Source organism: Ambystoma mexicanum, chromosome 5p (genome assembly GCF_040938575.1).
Source record: "Ambystoma mexicanum isolate Mex_15411 chromosome 5p, UKY_AmexF1_1, whole genome shotgun sequence".
Classification (NCBI taxonomy): domain Eukaryota; kingdom Metazoa; phylum Chordata; class Amphibia; order Caudata; family Ambystomatidae; genus Ambystoma; species Ambystoma mexicanum.
This window is the reverse complement of record NC_090930.1, coordinates 578,274,575-578,296,231: the sequence shown is the minus strand read 5'-3', so window position 1 is coordinate 578,296,231 and position 21,657 is coordinate 578,274,575.

The window sequence follows — 21,657 nt, the reverse complement described above, 5'->3', positions numbered from 1 at the left end:
CTGATGGAATCGCGTGTGAGACTACCTGCGCACCCCTGGAATACACGTACCCAGGCAAATCGCACGGCTGGGGGGAGGAGGTGCTGGGGGACATGAGTGGGGGCCTGGTGGAGGGTGCCCCTGGATGCAGGGGGTTGGGGGTGCAGGGGGTCAGGAGTGGGGGCCTGGTGGAGGGTGCCCCTGGATGCTGGGGGGTGGGGGTGCAGGTTGACATGAGTGGGGACCTGGTGGAGGGTGCCCCTGGATGCAGGGGGGTGGGGGTGCAGAGGGACATGAGTGGGGCCTTGTGGAGGGTGCCCCTGGATGCTGGGGGGTGAGGGTGCAGGGGGACATGAGTGGGGGCCTGGTGGAGGGTGCCCCTGGATGCAGGGGGGTGGGGGTGCAGGGGGACATGAGTGGGGGCCTGGTGGAGGGTGCCCTACAGTGCTGGGGGGTGGGGGTGCAGGGAGACATGAGTGGGAGCCTGGTGGAGGGTGCCCCTGGATGCAGGGGGGTGGGGGTGCAGGGGGACATGAGTGGGGGCCTGGTGGAAGGTGCCCCTGGATGCAGGGGGGTGGGGGTGAAGGGGGACATGAGTGGGGGCCTGGTGGAGGGTGCCCCTGGATGCAGGGGGGTGGGTGTACAGGGGGACAGGAGTGGGGTCCTGGTGGAGGATGCCCTGCACTGCTGGGAATTGGGGGAGCAGGGGGACAGGAGTGGGGGCCTGGTGGAGGGTGCCCTACAGTGCTGGGGGTGGGGGTTCTGGGAGACAGGAGTGGGGGCCTGGTGGAGGGTGCCCTACAGTGCTGGGGGGTGGGGGTGCTGGGAGACAGGAGTGGGGGCCTGGTGGAGGGTGCCCCTGGATGCAGGGGGGTGGGAGTGCAGAGGGACATGAGTGGGGGCCTGGTGGAGGGTGCCCTACAGTGCTGGGGGGTGGGGGTGCAGGGAGACATGAGTGGGGGCCTGGTGGAGGGTGCCCTACAGTGCTGGGGGGTGGGGGCGCTGGGAGACAGGAGTGGGGGCCTGGTGGAGGGTGCCCTACAGTGCTGGGGGTGGGGGTGCTGTAAGACAGGAGTGGGGGCCTGGTGGAGGGTGCCCCTGGATGCAGGGGTTGGGGGTGCAGGAGGACAGGAGTGGGGGCCTGGTGGAGGGTGCCCATGGATGCTGGGGGGTGGAGGTGCTGGGAGACATGCATTGGTGGGAGTAGTGCAAGGTGACATGTGGGTTGGCTGGGGGCATGGCCATGGTGGATGGGCTGCCTGCGGGACATGTGCAGGGGTGCAGGGTAATCCCCTGTGGTGTGGGCCGTCTGCAGGGGCCATGGAGGGTGTAGAGGGAACAGCTGGGAGGACCCACACGGCCAATTGATGTTTGGGACTCCCCGGCACCCCCGAAATACACGTAGGCTGCTGGATTTGCATGTGGAATTTGCCGTGCACCCAGAGTACACGCACCCTGCTGAAATTGCGTGTGGAACTTCACGCGCACACCGAAATACACGAACCCTGCTAATTTGCGTGGGAAACTTCACGCGCACCCCGGAATACACGTGCCCAGGCCAATCGCGTGTGGAACTTCCCGCGAACCCCGTAATACACGCAAATGCTATTTTTCACACAGCGGGTGTCCGTGTTTGTCGGTACCCCTTTGCACCTCATTTGTCCTAGAGGGTCACTGAATGGATCATTCATCATAGCTGTATATGGGTGCTTTTTGTTAGCGCACATTTTGGCGCACATTTATTTCAGGCGCAGGGACGCTACCGCCTGCTTTCTTGTGGCGTACTTGTTTGGCCCTGTGCGCGTTTTTGGCTGTGCGCTGGTTTGCCCTTTTCGATTCCATGAATACGAGTTGTAGGCGAGCGTGTGGGCGTTCCGCGCACTTGCCTCCTGTACTTCCCCTGTGACGCCCATATTTTCACATGTTGTTCCCCATTCCGAGTGTTACGCCCCGTGTTCCGCCTACTTTTGTAATGTGTGCCGCGCTATGTGCGATTTTGCAGCTGCCGTGGCGCACGCCGTTGGATGAGCTGTGCGCCAGCGTGCGCCGCGCACTTTTTCAGCGCACATCCAATATTTTTCTCGCGCACGGACTTCCATGAATCGATGTGCACTGGTTTCCCTGCGATTTTCGCAGTTGCACTGTGATTTTCGCACTTTTACTGCGAATCGCACATTTTGGCACCTCTGCGCCGTAATTTACGGCGCACATTAATTCCATGAATCGGCCTGTCAATAACTAATCAGTACTTAAACATTAACAAAACTTCAATTAGAAAACTATTCATTGTTATAATATGCCAACAGGTATCCTAATACCCCAAGATTCTATAACAACCAAACAGATAAATCAATACCACAAATGAATTACAGTTAGAATACACCATCAGGTATCTAACTGCTTAAGAAATCTGCAACAAAAATGTGGATGTTTACTCTAAAGCAGAGATTACCAGGAAATCTTACAAACGCTTTTTAATCTTCTTAAAACCAAAATTTAATAACACATCTGTACTTCAACATTAAAAAAAAAAAATTAAAAAAACTATAAACTGTTAGAATACGCCATTAGGTATCTAACTAGCCCAAGATTGCATATCAACTAAAAATAGACAGTTACATTACGCCATCAGGTATGTAACTGCTTCAGAAATCTGCAACAATCCAACAGTTAGAACATTAACAAGAAACAAGAAGTAAACACTGAAAGGTAACAAACAAATAGACTTTAGCAAAACAAAAAAGGTTTTTTTTAATCCAACAAGGATTTTTTTTTCCCACAGACCCAATGATTTCAAAAACAAACACAGAAACTGAGCAAAATGAACAGTACACTGGTTTGTAAACCAAATATGAGGGTAAAAAAAAAAAGCTAAAATATCTATTATGAAATGTAATAAGTCTGTATAGAATACATACACTAACATGCTCTTTTCTTTTATCACAGAACTTGAAAAAGAATAGTTCCTCCAGGTACCAAACTCATGTAAAAAATGTATCGAATGTCAACAAATCATGCACTGAGTATAATTGAAACCATTTGAAAGATAATGAAATCTATAGGTATGATCGATGGCTGTGATATGGTGCAGTGGTTGTGGTCAGGACCTAGAGTATTGAGTATCCAGCCTACAGGCTTCACCCATGCACCCTGCCACAACCACCACAACATATCACACCCATAGTAGCTTATAACTTCAGTACTTATAACTTCGGTCTTCGGTACAGTCTAGCCACATCTCCAAAACATATCACACCCACACATAACACCCATGTTTGATTCTATGGGTGTGATCTATGGGTGTGCTATGCTGCGGTGGTTGCCGCCAGGGCCTAGAGTCTTGGGTGCATGGCCTTCAACCATGCACCCAAGACTCTAGGCCCTGGCAGCAACCACCGCAGCATATCACACCCATAGATCATACCCATAGAATCAAACATTTTTAACTATGATCACACCCATAGAATCAAACATTTTAACTAGGTCTCATGGCATTTTCAATGTCCGCGGACACCTTGGGTGTCCTTAGAACAGTTTCTACTTGCCTGCAAACAATACAGACAATTGTAGTGTCCTCAGGGCACCTCCATTTTCATTTATTTGCGGACATCCCAAACACCATGTGTGTTCTTAGAACAATTTCAACTTGCCTGCGAACAGTACGGACAGATATAGGGCCTCATTACAACCCAGGCGTTAAGGGTTTAACGGAGCCGTTGGCGCCGTTAACCCTTAACGCCTGATTACCATTTTAACGCCTGCTTTTAGCAGGCGTTAAAATGCAAGGCGCTAACCCGCCTTGGTGCTAATTACGGCACCGTAATTTACAGTGCCGTAATTAGCGCCTTCCCCACTCCCATTATGCCCTATGGGGCAAAAATGAGAATGGGGAAGGGTAAATAGGGAATGGGGATTTACCGCCCCACTCACCTTGGAATGGGGCGGTAAATCCGCCATCCACCATGGTGTAAACAGAGTTTACACCATGGTGGTAAAGTAGGGAACTTACCGCCTGGGTTGTAATGAGGGCCATAGTGTCCTCAGGACACCTCCATTTTGATTAATGGCAGACATCCCAAACATCAGGTGTATTCTTAGAACAATTTCAAAATGCCTGCGAACAGTTCAGACAGGTATAGTGTCCTTAGAACACCTCCATTTTGATTAATGGCAGACATCCCGAACACCAGTTGTGTTCTTAGAACAGTTTCAACTTGCCTGCGTACAGTACGGACAGGTATAGTGTCCTTAGAACACCTCCTTTTGATTAATGGCGGACATCCCGAACACCAGGTGTGTTCTTAGAACAGTTTCAACTTGCCTGCGTACAGTACGGACAAGTATAGTGTTCTCAGAACACCTCCATTTTCATTTATTTGCAGACATCCCGGACACTGCGTGTGTTCTTAGAACAGTTTCAACTTGCCTGCAAACAATACGGAGAGGTATACTGTCCTTAGGACATCCCCATTTTAATTTATTTGCGGACATCCTGGACACGGTACATGTTCTTAGAACACTTTCAACTTGCCTGCGAACAGTACGGACAGGTATAGTGTCCTTAGGACATTACCATATGGAACAATTACGGACACCAAGGACAGCGCTACTGTCTGCGGACACAACAAACACAACAGCGGTGCCTACCACCTAAATAGATACCATATTCGAACCATCTCTTACCCCCCCACCATCCCCAAACAGTCTTACACACCAATGCATTTGCCAAAATTGTATTTCCCCACCATTTGACATTGCGCTGTCCGTGGACGTCTGCGGATACAAGATGGCGGGCATTTCCAAAAATCTGATGCACTTCACGCTCTTCACCATCCAATCAGCGAACATGTTGCATGTCTGCGGACATGACGCAAGCTGATTAACCAATCTGGACATTGTCCGCGGACCGAACAGGGAAGTGTGTCCGCGGACCGGACATAGATATCACTAATTTTTGGTGACCTACATTTTGGTCATTTTTAAAAGAACTACTGGATGGATTTTCACCAAATTTACAAGAGCACGCTATCGAGTCCAAGCCGCTGTAATGTGTGCCGCGCTATGTGCGATTTTGCAGCTGGCGTGGCGCACGCCGTTGGATGAGCTGTGCGCCAGCGTGCGCCGCGCACTTTTTCAGCGCACATCCAATATTTTTCTCGCGCACGGACTTCCATGAATCGATGTGCACTGGTTTCCCTGCGATTTTCGCAGTTGCACTGTGATTTTCGCACTTTTACTGCGAATCGCACATTTTGGCACCTCTGCGCCGTAATTTACGGCGCACATTAATTCCATGAATCGGCCTGTCAATAACTAATCAGTACTTAAACATTAACAAAACTTCAATTAGAAAACTATTCATTGTTATAATATGCCAACAGGTATCCTAATACCCCAAGATTCTATAACAACCAAACAGATAAATCAATACCACAAATGAATTACAGTTAGAATACACCATCAGGTATCTAACTGCTTAAGAAATCTGCAACAAAAATGTGGATGTTTACTCTAAAGCAGAGATTACCAGGAAATCTTACAAACGCTTTTTAATCTTCTTAAAACCAAAATTTAATAACACATCTGTACTTCAACATTAAAAAAAAAAAATTAAAAAAACTATAAACTGTTAGAATACGCCATTAGGTATCTAACTAGCCCAAGATTGCATATCAACTAAAAATAGACAGTTACATTACGCCATCAGGTATGTAACTGCTTCAGAAATCTGCAACAATCCAACAGTTAGAACATTAACCAGAAACAAGAAGTAAACACTGAAAGGTAACAAACAAATAGACTTTAGCAAAACAAAAAAGGTTTTTTTTAATCCAACAAGGATTTTTTTTTCCCACAGACCCAATGATTTCAAAAACAAACACAGAAACTGAGCAAAATGAACAGTACACTGGTTTGTAAACCAAATATGAGGGTAAAAAAAAAAAGCTAAAATATCTATTATGAAATGTAATAAGTCTGTATAGAATACATACACTAACATGCTCTTTTCTTTTATCACAGAACTTGAAAAAGAATAGTTCCTCCAGGTACCAAACTCATGTAAAAAATGTATCGAATGTCAACAAATCATGCAGTGAGTATAATTGAAACCATTTGAAAGATAATGAAATCTATAGGTATGATCGATGGCTGTGATATGGTGCAGTGGTTGTGGTCAGGACCTAGAGTATTGAGTATCCAGCCTACAGGCTTCACCCATGCACCCTGCCACAACCACCACAACATATCACACCCATAGTAGCTTATAACTTCAGTACTTATAACTTCGGTCTTCGGTACAGTCTAGCCACATCTCCAAAACATATCACACCCACACATAACACCCATGTTTGATTCTATGGGTGTGATCTATGGGTGTGCTATGCTGCCGTGGTTGCCGCCAGGGCCTAGAGTCTTGGGTGCATGCCCTTTAACCATGCACCCAAGACTCTAGGCCCTGGCAGCAACCACCACAGCATATCACACCCATAGATCATACCCATAGAATCAAACATTTTTAACTATGATCACACCCATAGAATCAAACATTTTAACTAGGTCTCATGGCATTTTCAATGTCCGCGGACACCTTGGGTGTCCTTAGAACAGTTTCTACTTGCCTGCAAACAATACAGACAATTGTAGTGTCCTCAGGGCACCTCCATTTTCATTTATTTGCGGACATCCCAAACACCATGTGTGTTCTTAGAACAATTTCAACTTGCCTGCGAACAGTACGGACAGATATAGGGCCTCATTACAACCCAGGCGTTAAGGGTTTAACGGCGCCGTTGGCGCCGTTAACCCTTAACGCCTGATTACCATTTTAACGCCTGCTTTTAGCAGGCGTTAAAATGCAAGGCGCTAACCCGCCTTGGTGCTAATTACGGCACCGTAATTTACAGTGCCGTAATTAGCGCCTTCCCCACTCCCATTATGCCCTATGGGGCAAAAATGAGAATGGGGAAGGGTAAATAGGGAATGGGGATTTACCGCCCCACTCACCTTGGAATGGGGCGGTAAATCCGCCATCCACCATGGTGTAAACAGAGTTTACACCATGGTGGTAAAGTAGGGAACTTACCGCCTGGGTTGTAATGAGGGCCATAGTGTCCTCAGGACACCTCCATTTTGATTAATGGCAGACATCCCAAACATCAGGTGTATTCTTAGAACAATTTCAAAATGCCTGCGAACAGTTCAGACAGGTATAGTGTCCTTAGAACACCTCCATTTTGATTAATGGCAGACATCCCGAACACCAGTTGTGTTCTTAGAACAGTTTCAACTTGCCTGCGTACAGTACGGACAGGTATAGTGTCCTTAGAACACCTCCTTTTGATTAATGGCGGACATCCCGAACACCAGGTGTGTTCTTAGAACAGTTTCAACTTGCCTGCGTACAGTACGGACAAGTATAGTGTTCTCAGAACACCTCCATTTTCATTTATTTGCAGACATCCCGGACACTGCGTGTGTTCTTAGAACAGTTTCAACTTGCCTGCAAACAATACGGAGAGGTATACTGTCCTTAGGACATCCCCATTTTAATTTATTTGCGGACATCCTGGACACGGTACATGTTCTTAGAACACTTTCAACTTGCCTGCGAACAGTACGGACAGGTATAGTGTCCTTAGGACATTACCATATGGAACAATTACGGACACCAAGGACAGCGCTACTGTCTGCGGACACAACAAACACAACAGCGGTGCCTACCACCTAAATAGATACCATATTCGAACCATCTCTTACCCCCCCACCATCCCCAAACAGTCTTACACACCAATGCATTTGCCAAAATTGTATTTCCCCACCATTTGACATTGCGCTGTCGGTGGACGTCTGCGGATACAAGATGGCGGGCATTTCCAAAAATCTGATGCACTTCACGCTCTTCACCATCCAATCAGCGAACATGTTGCATGTCTGCGGACATGACGCAAGCTGATTAACCAATCTGGACATTGTCCGCGGACCGAACAGGGAAGTGTGTCCGCGGACCGGATATATATATCACTAATTTTTGGTGACCTACATTTTGGTCATTTTTAAAAGAACTACTGGATGGATTTTCACCAAATTTACAAGAGCATGCTATCGAGTCCAAGCCGCTGGTCTTGGTCCAAATTTGGTGAAAATCCGTCTAGCGGTTTGGGCTGTAGGCGTGAGCAAAAACCTTTTTCCCCATTCAGTCTATGTGAATAAAAGACATTTTGGGACCCCCTTTATAACTTCCCCCCCGGAACAAACCTCACCAAACTTTGCAAAACAATTCAGAGTGGGTTATATACTTTTCTTGCAAACTTTGGTGAGGATTCGTCCATGGAGCGCAAAGTTATAATCTGCCCAAAAAGTGCTCTTCCTATGGAAACAGCAACTTAACCATAACTACACGGCCACTACTGTGGGCCATGTAATATATGCATAGGAATCTGGAAGTTCTACATCGTATTTGAGCAAACTGGACCCTGAGAATAGAAGGGCTGGAAAAGTGTTGCGCTGCAAGATAAACTCAGTTGAGAATAGCATGAGCATCAAGAGGATTGCTTGGCCAAGTGTCAGGGTTGAAGCAGCCAAGAAACTAGTCAATTATAATGGAGTGATATAATGTACGAGAAGGCAACGAGCCGAGCTCCTGTTAAGGTGCGGTGGAAGGACATTGGGTGCCAAGCTTTATTTGGTAAGTATCATTAAATGCGGCGACGATGCTCAAACAGGGTCTTCAGTCACATGGTCAGATGAAAATAGACTCTTGGAACCAAGACCAGAAGATAAAGTCATACCAACACTCCCATTTATTCCTGGGAGCAGTGCTACTTTACATGTCCGAGTACAACGACTATTCTCATGGCAGGCAGCTTGAGCGATGATGGATGATGGGCTAATTGGATGAGGAGGCATGCTCAAGCCTGACCCAGTGGCACCTGGGGTACCAGCATGCATGCTGCTAACAAGTGGAATATTCCATGCATGCCAACCAATTATAAAGGGCCACGTACTAAAGAACCCTATAGTTTAGAGATCCAATAAGACGTGTATTTTATGATGCTCACAATGACTTGCACTAGGTGAGGGCAGAGTTGTCCACCTGACAGTAGAGATCCAATCATAACACCAACCCTCATAGAAAATATACCTAGATGTTTCCGTTATCCAAACACAGCCCTCCATAAGTTTCTTAGTGTGCCATGTAGGATGACCTCATTGATGACAAATATTTACTATATAATCATGTTTTTTATGGAATGCAAATGAGAGACCTTACTGTCGGACATTGGATGATGTCCGTTTTACTCCGTTTTAAATAATTGATATTAAAACAAAAGTCTTTTGACAACTTTCTGAGTCGGTTGAATTATTGATGTTGAGTAATTTCTCCATCCCCATCCACCCTGTAGAGTGCTACCGCATCTTAAAGAGCCTGACGCGGTTCAGGAGGATAATGAAGAACATGAGGAATAGGTAGAGGAAGTGCCTACATTCAGCGCCCGAAGACAGTAATGGGTGAAGCGGTCTTTAAGGACATAGGGGAGGTCCGAAAGCCACTGGCTGCCCATGATGAATGGATTGAGTGTGGGGTCATACTCAGTCACAGATAATAGTGGCAGTACTCCTTTGGGACCACCTCCATGCACAGCCACACCAGATCCAATCTGCCAGGTTGTTTGAGAAAAATTGCTCCTTTCTCAGGGAGAAGCAGTTTTTAATGTCCTCTACCCCATCTGCTTCAACCGCTCCTGCCACCACACAGCGTATTCCTGTGGGCAGATGACCCTGCCAGCTGACTCGCAGATCATACAGGAGGCTGTTGATTCTTCCATTTCAAGGGTTATAGTTTTCTTCATGTAGTGTGACATACCGCTCTATAGGGCGGAGCAGTTTTAAAGCATTTTTGAGGGTTCGGTCAAAGAGCATGAGAAACACTGCCCCCTACCTTACATTTAAGGGCCGCCCACCATCTTTCCCTGTCCACCTGCCCCTCCATATGTATGGTTGATGCCCCTTCCCTCCCTTCACTCCCCCACCTTACCTTCTTGCATGTCCTAAAAAAATCCCCCCAAAAATAGTTTTATGTAAAAATAATGATGGCTCTTAAAGCACTTTTATTGTTTTTTTGGGGGGGTTATATACTGAACTTATAAATGTTCTACTGAACTTATTTATTGTTCCCATCTTTCACAAAAACTGATTCTAATCCACGGCATGTTCCAAAAATTGTTTTGGTGCTTTTGGGATATTGAAAAGAAAAATCTGATTTCAGGCATCAGTCAAATTCACTCCATCTCCTCGAACATTATTTAGATCATCCAACTTGCTATTTTTGTTATGCATTCCTAAAGCATTTAAAAAAGCACATACACCTCAATTTACAAACTGTCTACCTTCTTCCATCTGGGGAATGATGAAATGTGGACCTCTCCATATTTATCTTTGATTGATTTCAGAAAAAATATCTTTGCAGCTGGAAACAGTTCCATTGGGCTTCTTAACATATCCTTCAGTGCGACCTGCAAAGATCCTGGAGTCGCATAGACCAAACTGGTGCCTCCACAATGCACCACAATGAAATCTGGACATTTAAAGTGAGCCATCCTCCCACAGAAGGGTAATAAGGTTACCCGGTTTAACCCACAATCTGCAGCCCACAAAACTTTCACTTTGTCCAATCCAATATCGTCTCAGGAGGATAGCTCAGGGGCAATGTGCTTGCCTTGGATGAAAGATAACACAGAGCAGCACAGTTTCGATCCCCGGGACCATGCTTAGAAACCTCTGGGTATTAAGCGAGTTATACATAACCAATCATATCAATAGTAGCAGAGATGCCACAAAATTCACTATAAGCCTTTAATAAATGGATACAGGAATCTCCCACCATCCACACACTCTGCTTCTTCACAGCCATAGCATAGCCATCTTCAGTACACACAACAAAGAAAACACTTCATATCCTGTGCACTTTAACTCCTCTTCCAGACCCACAAAACATGATTGGGTAATCTCCCTTAAAAGACCTGTATGGCACCTGTGGATCCACGGACTACCGAAGTGTCTGTGGACCCGGCGGCACCCGTACACCTTTTTTTAACCTATAAAAGCTGCTCCATGTCAACTTTATTCCAGTCCCACACCCTTTCCAAACATTATTTCAGCCCCCAAATAACCCTAAATGTGTTTTCCTGAAATGTTCACACCGCGCTATCCACCGACACTGGCGGCTGTCTGCATATCCAAAATGCTGACAATTTCCAAAAATATGACGCACCTCACATTTTTCACCATCCAATCAGCAAGCACGTGTTATGTCTGTGGACATCAGGCCGGCCCCTGATTGGCCCAAATGTGTCAGCAGACTTCGAATTGGGAAGAGAGTCTGCAGACTAGACTCAGATATCACTCATTTATTTTTTACCTTCTTATTGGCCATTTTATGAAAAACGACTGGACAGATTTACACCAAATTTATTTAAAAAAAGCTTCCGGGGCCAAGCCGCCGCTGCTGGTGCAGAGAATTGGTAAAAATCCATCCAGGGGTTTGGCCTGTAGGTGGGATCAAACATTTTTTTCCAATGCAATTGAGGGATTTGGGGCCCCCTATAACTTGGCTCTGTTAATGAAACCACACCAAACTTCGCAGAATTATTCCGAGGGTGCAATATACTTTTTTTTGCAGAGTTTGGTTGAGGATTTGTCCAGTGGAGCAAAGTTGAAAGAAAGTGCTCTTTATATGAGTTCAGCAACTTAACCATAACTACAGGGCCGCTACCACATGCCTGTAATACTGGCAGAAGTACCCATTCTCCGAACAGGTTCTATAGACAGTCATGATAAAACTCTCATTAATTGTTGAAAATGAACGATCCTGTAGGTCGCTGTTCCACCTCTCCCTGGGGTGGTGCAGTTCATTGTGGTGCATTGCCGTGCAAATATCTTGGAAACTGTGCATCCTTGACCTAGAGTTCTGTTCCTCTTGTCGGGACCGGTTGACAAACATTGTTTTGTTTCCCTTCCCGGTGAACATCGATTACGGCTTTGTCAGCAGGCACCATCTCAAAAAAGAAAATCCTCGGTAAAGTAATTTTGCTTGATGTGGTAAACTTTGGAAACTTCTGGTATGCTACCTGCCTTCACTTTCACCTCTCAGGTCCATTCGCCTCCCATACATTTTTTGCTTCCCTCACCACTGACCATTGTTTACTGCTTTGTCGGTAGGTTACACACCCACAAACACATTTTCACTTTTGCTGAAATCTGGGGAAAGGAGTGTGGTGTCCAACTGTCATGTAGCCAGTAACGTACGAAGGGTCCTACCAGGGAATGATGAAATGTGGATCTCTCCATATTTATCTTTGATTGATTTCAGAATAAATATCTTTGCAGCTGGAAACAGTTCCATTAGGCTTCTCAACATATCCTTCAGTGCGAACTGCAAAGATCCTGGAGTCGCATAGACCATACTGGTGCCTCCACAATGCACCACAATAAAATCTGGACATTTAAAGTGAGCCATCCTCCACAGAAGGGTAATAAGGTTACCCGGTTAAACCCACAATATGCATCCCACAAAACTTCCACTTCGTCCAATCCAGTATTGTCTCAGGAGGATAGCTCAGGGGCAACGTGCTCGCCTTGGATGAAAGATAAGACAGAGCACCACAGGTTCGATCCCCGGGACCAGGCTTAGAAATCTCTGGGTATTAAGCGCGTTATAAACAACCAATCATATCAATAGTAGCAGAAATGCCACAAAATTCCCTATAAGCCTTTAATAAATGGATACAGGAATCTCCCACCATCCACACACTCTGCTTCTTCACAGCCATAGCATAGCCATCTTCAGTACACACAACAAAGAAAACACTTCATATCCTGTGCACTTTAACTCCTCTTCCAGACCCACAAATCATGATTGGGTAATCTCCCTTAAAAGACCTGTATGGCACCTGTGGGTCCATGGTCTACCAAAGTGTCTGTGGACCCGGCGGCACCCGTACACCTTTTTTTACCTATAAAAGCTGCTCCATGTCAACTTTATTCCAGTCCCACATGCTTTCCAAACATTCTATCAGCCCCCAAATAACCTCAAATGTGTTTTACTGAAATGTTCACACTGCGCTATCCACAGATACTAGCGGCTGTCTGCATATCCAACATGCTGACAATTTCCAAATATATGACGCACCTCACAATTTTTACCATCCAATCAGCAAGCATGTGTTATGTCTGTGGACATCAGGCCGGCCCCTGATTGGCCCAAATGTGTCAGCAGACTCTGAATTGGGCAGAGAGTCTGCAGACTAGACTCAGATATCACTCATTTATTTTTTACCTGCTTATTGGCCATTTTATTAAAAACGACTGGAGAGATTTACACCAAATTTATAAAAAAAAAGCTTCCGGGGCCAAGCTGCCGCTCCTGGTGCAGAGATTTGGTAAGAATCCATCCAGGGGTTTGGCCTGTAGGTGAGATCAAACATTTTTTTCCATTGCAATTGAGGGATTTGGGGCACCCTATAACTTGGCCCTGTTAATGAAACCACACCAAACTTTGCAGAATTATTCCGAGGGTGCAATATAATTTTTTTTAGCAAAGTTTGGTTGAGGATTTGTCCAGTGGGGCAAAGTTGAAAGAAAGTGCTCTTTATATGAGTTCAGCAATTTAACCATAACTACAGGGCCGCTACCACATACCTGTAATACTAGCAGAAGTATCCATTCTCCGAACAGGTTCTATAGACAGTCATGATAAAACTCTCATTAATTGTTGAAAATGATTGATCCTGTAGGTCGCTGTTCCACCTCTCCCTGGTGTGGTGCAGTTCATTGTGGTGCATTGGCGTGCAAATATCTTGGAAACTGTGCATCCGTGACCTAGAGTGCTGTTCCTCTTATTGGGACCGGTTGACAAACATTGTTTTGTTTCCCTTCCCGGTGAACATCGATTACGGCATTGTCAGCAGGCACCATCTCAAAAAAAAAATCCTCTGGTAAACTTGGGAAACTTCTGGAATGCTACCTGCCTTCACTTTCACCTCTCAGGTCCATTCGCCTCCCATACATTTTTTGCTTCCCTCACCGCTGACCATTGTTTACTGTTTTGTCGGTAGGTTACACACCCACAAACACATTTTCACTTTTGCTGAAATCTGGGGAAACGGGTGGGGTGTCCAACTGTCATGTACCCAGTAATGTACGAAGGGTCCTACCAGGTAACTATGCAAAATGTTGTGCAGATTGGTGAAAAGGTGTGGAATTGGATAAGGAAGAACACTTTGCCAAATCAGAAACCAACAAACAAATTTGAACTGTTGGTGAAATCCAGGGAATGGGGTGGGGTGTCCAAATTTAGTTTAGTTTAGTTTATTTGCTTATATAGCAGACCAAACCCAAGGGTATCTGGGTGCTTATGCTTGAATGTAAAACAATTGTTACATAATAGTTATCATATTACAAGAGCACAAGGTAGTCACATGCATTAATAGAAAAATAATTGAAATGCCGGGTAGGCAAATGACTTGTGTTACAGATCAAAGGCACATCTTGGCTAACAGGAAAGTAATATACAGTTATATGCAATATTCTGAACAGATATGGTACATGTCAAGGTCATGTCATGAATATCAGTAAAGAAATAAACAGTTATATATAATATTCTGGACTGAAGTGGATATAGTACTGGAGAAAGAGAGGTGGAGTAGCCACCTTTATTAAGCTGGGAGATAAGCCAAGATTTTACCTTGTTTCTGAAGGTCAGAAAAGATGATTTGGCTTTTAGAGCAGGGGGCAGAGAGTTCCAGGTCTTAGCTGCCAGCACCGGGAAGCTGGAACGACCTGCATTATGTAGTTTACATTTGGGAATGTTAAGGTAGTGTAAGTAGTTGGCTCTGGTGGGTCTGGAGGATTGCTTTCTGGAGAATGTATTGACCAGTATTTTGGTGCCGAATTGGAAAGACATTTGTGGATGATCATTAAGGTTCTGAATATAATCCTGTCTTGTATTGGAAGCCAGTAAGCGTTGCATCTAGCTTGTGAGATGTGGCAGGAGCGAGGAATGTTTAGAGCCATTCTGAGTGCATTGTTTTGCAGCACTTGTAACGTATTTAGGTTTTGCTTGCTGGTGCCTAAATATAAAGTGTTGCAATAGTCCAATTTGGAGAATATGAGTGTTCTAGCAAGTGTGATGCAGCTGTTAGAGAACAAGAAGGGTCTGCATACGTTTATTAATTTGGAGGTGTAGGCCGTTGCTGAAGCTGTTGCAGTTAATTGTCCAGAAAGGGAGAGGATCGAGTCCAAATAGACACCTAACATTTTGGCATCCTTAGACACTTTGATGGTATTCCCGTCAATGTTGAATGAGGTGAATTGCGGATCAAGTTTATTGAGTTGTTGCTTGGAGCCGATAAGCACTAGCTCAGTCTTGTCATTATTCAGACAAAGACCATGCTTGGCCATCCTTGCTTGAATTCTAAGGTAAATTTTATTTAGGAGTGTGGAGTCTTTATCATACGAGCCTGAGAGAGTGATGATAATTTGCATATTGTCCACGTAATTTGTATAGAAGATGCCCATGTCATCTAAGTGGTCAAACCAAACCTTCGTAAAAATGTTGTATAGGGTTGGGGAGACGCAGGAGCCCTGCAGGACTCCACATGTGATTGTAGAGGGTCCTGCTGAATCTGAAGGAGCGAAGACCCTCATAGGTCTGTCTGAAAGAAAGGATTGGACCCAGGAAGCAGCATTGACGGAAAAAGAGGCTGCTGTAGTTAGGTGAGTAATTAGGATGTTATGGTCAACTAAATTGAAAGCTGCCGATAGGTCACGCAGGAGGAGTAAGGCAGGATTTTGATTATCTTTAGCTTCATCCATCTGGATATTTAAGTCCAGGAGGGCTGTCTCTGTACCATGTCAGGGTTTAAGCCCCGACTGCTGGAGGCTCATAATATTATTTGCTTCGAAATTGTTCTGTATTTGGATATATGCTGCTTTATCCAGCATTTTCAAAAGAAAAGGGACTGTTGTTATAGGCCTGCAGTTAGTTGGAATGGTTGGGTCAAGATTTGGTTTTTTGATAAGAGTCATGATCCAAGCATCTTTAAGATTTTTTGGGACAGAGCAAGAGGCGAATGATGAGTTAATGAAGGAAGTAATAAAGGGAGCACATTCCTTTGGCACCTCCTTTATGATTGTGGCTGGGCAGGTGTCGCCTTGGCATCTAGATGGCTTTAAGCTAGCAATGATGTCTTCTACCTCTTTGGTAGTGACTAGGGTGAATTCAAATAGGCTACAAGGCTTGGAGGGAAATATATAGGGTATTTTGTGGAGATTTGGGACCTGACGGTATTTTCTTACCGCCGAAAAATAACTTAGCAACAATCACTCCTTGTATTCAGATTGGGCCATGTACAACAATAATACAGTGGACATGCATTATTTCAGCACACAGACATGCATATTTGATATGCGTGGTTGGTATGCGTGGTTGGTGGTATTTTGGTGAGCATAATTCCCTTGTTTTATTTGTGGCCCCAATATCCAGAACCCCTTATTTTTGCTTAGATTTTTCGTGTAATTACTAGAGAGACCTCAGGCTTGCATTTCAGGAACACCACATTTTCATTTTTAGTGTGCCACCATGGGCAATTTCTCTCTGTCTTATCTACGGCAGCGAGCTATCATGTGGTATTTTCACTATCTTATATACGGTAGTGAACTATGTCCCGGGCCTCCCTTTTTGCCGACTCATAGACCTCCGACAAACTACAACACACACAGTTAGTTATAATTGCTCATACTGAATTACATTGTGCACCCGGCTGCAGCAAATTTGACGTTCAGCTACCTTGAAAATGACAATTGCACTGTCTAAACATCTGCCCACATCATCAGCACTGTATTGGTAAATATAAAACACACCACCCGTCTGCTTTCAAATATTTTTGTGTATTATAAAAGTTGCATTTAAACACGATCTCACTCTTTACAGAAATAAATAAAATAGCACAGTAACAGCATTGTCTATGATACACTGAAAAGAGAGTGGCGGAGACAAGAACTCAATTTGCAACATTAAACATGTGATTAAAGCACAGGAATCTCCTTTCCTACACTGACTGAATATTCTCGTACACACTCAGCCCCCACACTTCTGTAATTACCTTATCTGTTCAGCATGAGTTTTCTTCAGCTGTTCTCTTTCTGAATTTGGCTCCCTTGAAGATTAACCCCAGTGAAAACAAGCGTCTTTCGTTCTCAAACCGGGGTTATTGCCTGGAATTCTCAGCTTTTGCAGCAGGAATGCTTCAGCCAGGAAACAGGTCCTTCTCCCAGCTCTGCCAAATCCCGACTGTCCTCCCCCTCTCTTCAAGCTCCCCCAGCAAAACTCTCATCACTGCCTCTAGCATGATACTTGCTATGACGCTGCTCCAATCAGAAATCAATCATGCCATCTCCTCCCTCACTACACAATGGCTCATTTCTACAGTAATTATTTGTAACCAACTGATTTCCTGTTCCTTCGAGCCCTTTTGTTTCCTGTAGTTATGTGGACAGAGCAGCAGAGAAAAAGAAAAAAATGAATGTGCGTTTAAAAGTTCACTTTCAGAGTAGGCCTAATTCTGCAGTGGAGACACATTTTTATTAGTGGGTTATGTTAAATGCAGTTTTATTAGTCAGGTTATTTATTAATAATGTTAGTTATTAATTTTCAAATGTGTCTCTTGCACCATAGGCATTTCAGGTGAAAAATAGTGTGCATTTATGAGTGTGCACGTGTGCTTTTAACTGTAAAAATAGATTTGCATCTTATATGTTAAAATCGTTTTTGACTGAATAGCCTGTCTTTACTTATATGTCCATGTTAATCTGGCAACATATATAGCAATGCACCACACCCATGTGGTGGTGCTGCATCAAAATAAAATTGCTACCTGTGCAGTAGTGCTGTATTCTGTGCTTTAACACGGCAAATATCCTTACATATACCCTCCTTTTGTTTTTAGAACTTGGCTACAATCCAAGCCAATTCCTAAAAACAACTTGTTCTTTTTTTTCTTTTAAAATGCATGTGTATTGGGATATCTTTCTCTTCCTGACGTAGCTAGTAAAATCAGTAACATTTTCATTTTTACTGATAGCACAATCAACCATCCACCCATGATTATCACCAGGACAGCCAAACCCACTATTGAGCGTTCCCCCCAGGTTCCCCAATTAAATATTTCCACTTCTATTATCCCCAGATTACTAATTGTAATATTGTTTTTTCTCAAATTAATTTTTATAACATGTCTTTCTTTGTGATTCAATAAATATTCCACATCCGGATCTATTGGAAAAGTATCCCTTTGAAAAAAAATTGATATTTTCCACTTGGCTTTCCCAAACATCATTTGTTACATGAAACTATGTTAACCCCCCAATTGACACAATTGTATCCTTTGGAACCTGTAAATAAAAAACATTATATTTCACCTGTTTAACCACGTATGTTCCATGGTTTAAATGTACTACCGTCATGTTCTTTAAACAGGTGCTGACCAAACATTTACCTCTGACCATCTTAGCATGTGCCATTTCTTCACTCCCCATATTGCTAATAATCACTTCACATCCTTCTGATATACTTGGGTCATATTTCAAACCGCAAATAGCATCTGTGGCATCAGGAACAAACGGTTTACCTGGACACATATAATTTTGTTCTTTAAATTTTACACATGTTTCCAGGTTTGGTATTAAATAAACTTCAGGTTCCCATGACTGAAATGTCAACACTTCTGGAGTCTTAATCTTAATAAATTTGTCCTCTTGCCAAAATCCCACGTTGTGTACCCACTTCGTTTGGTAAATAAGTTCAGGGGCTACATATGGGATGCATAGCAAAAATCCGATCTCTAGTCTTTCCAAGTCCACATATAACGGCATTGCATTACCCATTTCGAACGCAATTTTTACCTGTATTATATCAATTTCCCTCCTGGTCAATCTTTCTATCATTTGACGAATAACATCCTGCGAAACAAAATACAAGGGGATATGTCCTTGAATCAATTGTGAAACTGCAGTTTGAACTTCTCTCATATAATTCGTTAATAGTCTATCAACAGGACTCATTATGTTCAATATTTCATTTAAAGTTCTATCATGCTTAAGTATTATTTTAGTCGCCCGTTGCATTACATCCGCTTGTTAATTTAGAATGATTGCAGTTTCATTTATGAATCTTACTTGTTCATCCAGTCCTCCTCTAATTCCATCTAATGTTTTTTGTATTATTTCTAGGTCAATACTCAGTTGTTGCGCTTTAGTACTCAGTGTTCCTACCGAAATAGAATTGGCTGTTGATATTGTGGTACCTATTATGGCTCCAACTATAGACATGACCAATGATATCGCGAACATCACCGCACCTCTCTTTCCTCTCTTCTTCTTAATGTCTGCTGAATTCACAAATGTTTTTTCCATTTGCATTAATATATCTCTTATTGACTGCTTAGTGTCCTCTTTTCTTATTTCCAGCCACTCTTTAGTCTGTTCAATCTTAATTCCGGTATTGTTCAAGTGTTTTTCAATCAAAATCTCAGGATTCAATGGTATGTATATATTTTGGAAAATCATCCTTCTATCACTCATGATGAATCCTGGTGCTTCTTCCACCGCGATACCAGATGCTGGTCCAGGTTCAATGACAATCTGTGCTTCTAAATTCTTGAAGATCCCTCCAAATATCATCATCATTAACCATATCATCGGTATCATCTTCAATGCTGATCGCTTTGCAGCCTTGGTCTTCACCCCTCTTTGGGGCTTTCCCGGAATCCGTCCACGTGGGCTCCAGGACTCCATTGTCTCCCATGGGCTCTGATCCCGGAACCTCCGACCAAATAATGTTAATTTTCTAAATCAAATAGAAAATAAACAAATTAAGTACATAGCACAATACTAACTTCACCCTTTTGCCAAAAATAAAACATGCTTGGTGAAAATATTTCGTTTTTTTTTTTTCTGAAATTAAACACAAGTTAAAAAGAAAACAAGCACATATAAAAAAGCATTCAATATTTAATACATTTTCTCTCTGTACACCAACCATGAGCTTCCATTATATATATTTATTTATTTATTTATTATATATTTTTACATATATTACAGTGTTTATGTGCCATTATAACAATCAACTTTTTAACTTCTTTGTCACTGCCTCCTGATTGTACCCATTTATTTTCTCTTTTTGTGTTCAAGGGACTTTATCTGTTTCTACATGCTCAAGCTGCCTGATCTCATGTCTGGGATGGCATGGTTTGATTTGATTTACATGGACAAACTGCTCTATTGCCGTTTGACCTTCATTTTTCAAAGTTTTATAAACTACAGGAGAGACCTTATCTATAATTCGAAATGGCCCCTGCCAGGCTGCTAGAAATTGAGAATTTTTCTGTTTACTTTTTCCAAAATGAAACTTGTACACCTGATCCCCTACACTGTATTCCTTTACTGATGTCTTTTTGTCATAATAAGACTTTGCACTGTCAGCAGCTCTTTCCAGATTTCTCTGCACAAAAGCAAATGCATGTTGCAAATGCCTCCTCAGTTCATCAATATATTCATGAACTGTGGATGCACTCACAAGTGTCTGCTCATGTGTTCTGTATAGTAGGTGTTGTGGTAACACCATTTTCCTACCTGTCAAGACCTCATGGGGGCTAACACCTGTTGCTTTGGCAGGAGTTGATCTGATTGCCATCAAAACCAACGGTAAACGTAAATCCCAGCTGGAACCTGCTTCTGCCACAAATTTCTTTAAAATATCCACAACAGACCTATTGCTTCTTTCAACTGTACCTGAAGACGCTGCACGATATGCGATATGTAGTTTCCTTTTCACACCTAGTATTTGCCATACCTTACTCATTAGAGTACTTGTGAAATGACTTCCCCTGTCTGACTCAATTCTTTGTGGCAACCCAAACCTTGAGAACACATGGTTCACCAGCAATGTGGATGCTGTTTGCGCACTACAATCTGGTGCAGGAATGCATTCAATCCACTTCGACATCAAACATACCACACTCAAAATATAATGGCTTCCCCTACTCGACCTTTTTAAAGGACCTACATAGTCTATTTGCAAATCTGACCATGGGAGAGTTAGGCCTCTTTTCATCAATGGTGCTCTATGCATTGGTGAAGCAGGTTTATATTGGGCGCATACTAGACATCCTCTAGTATATAATTCCACATCTTGGGACATATGTGGCCAGTAAGCATAATCTTTTAGTATTTCTAATGTTTTTTGTGAACCTTTATGGCCTGCAGTTATGGCATCATGTGCATGGTGTAGCATTAGTCCTCTGAATGAAAGGGGTACTACCCACTGTATTTGCCCTGTTATGGACTCTCTAATCATGAGTCCATCCTGTAATCGAATTCGTGTTTTGTTCTTTAATAGCACCCTCAACTCTTCTTTTCCCATACAATCATTTTCTGTTAAAGAATTTTGTTCAGGATCTATCAAATGATTATAATAGATTCCCAAAATTCGATCATTCTTTTGTGCCTCAATCAAATCTTGGTCTGGCGTGTCATGACTCCACTGCACCACCGGTTGATCTACCTCCTTTGGTGCTTTAGAACGTGTCACTGCATCAATTTGTATTTCACCCATTAAATAAT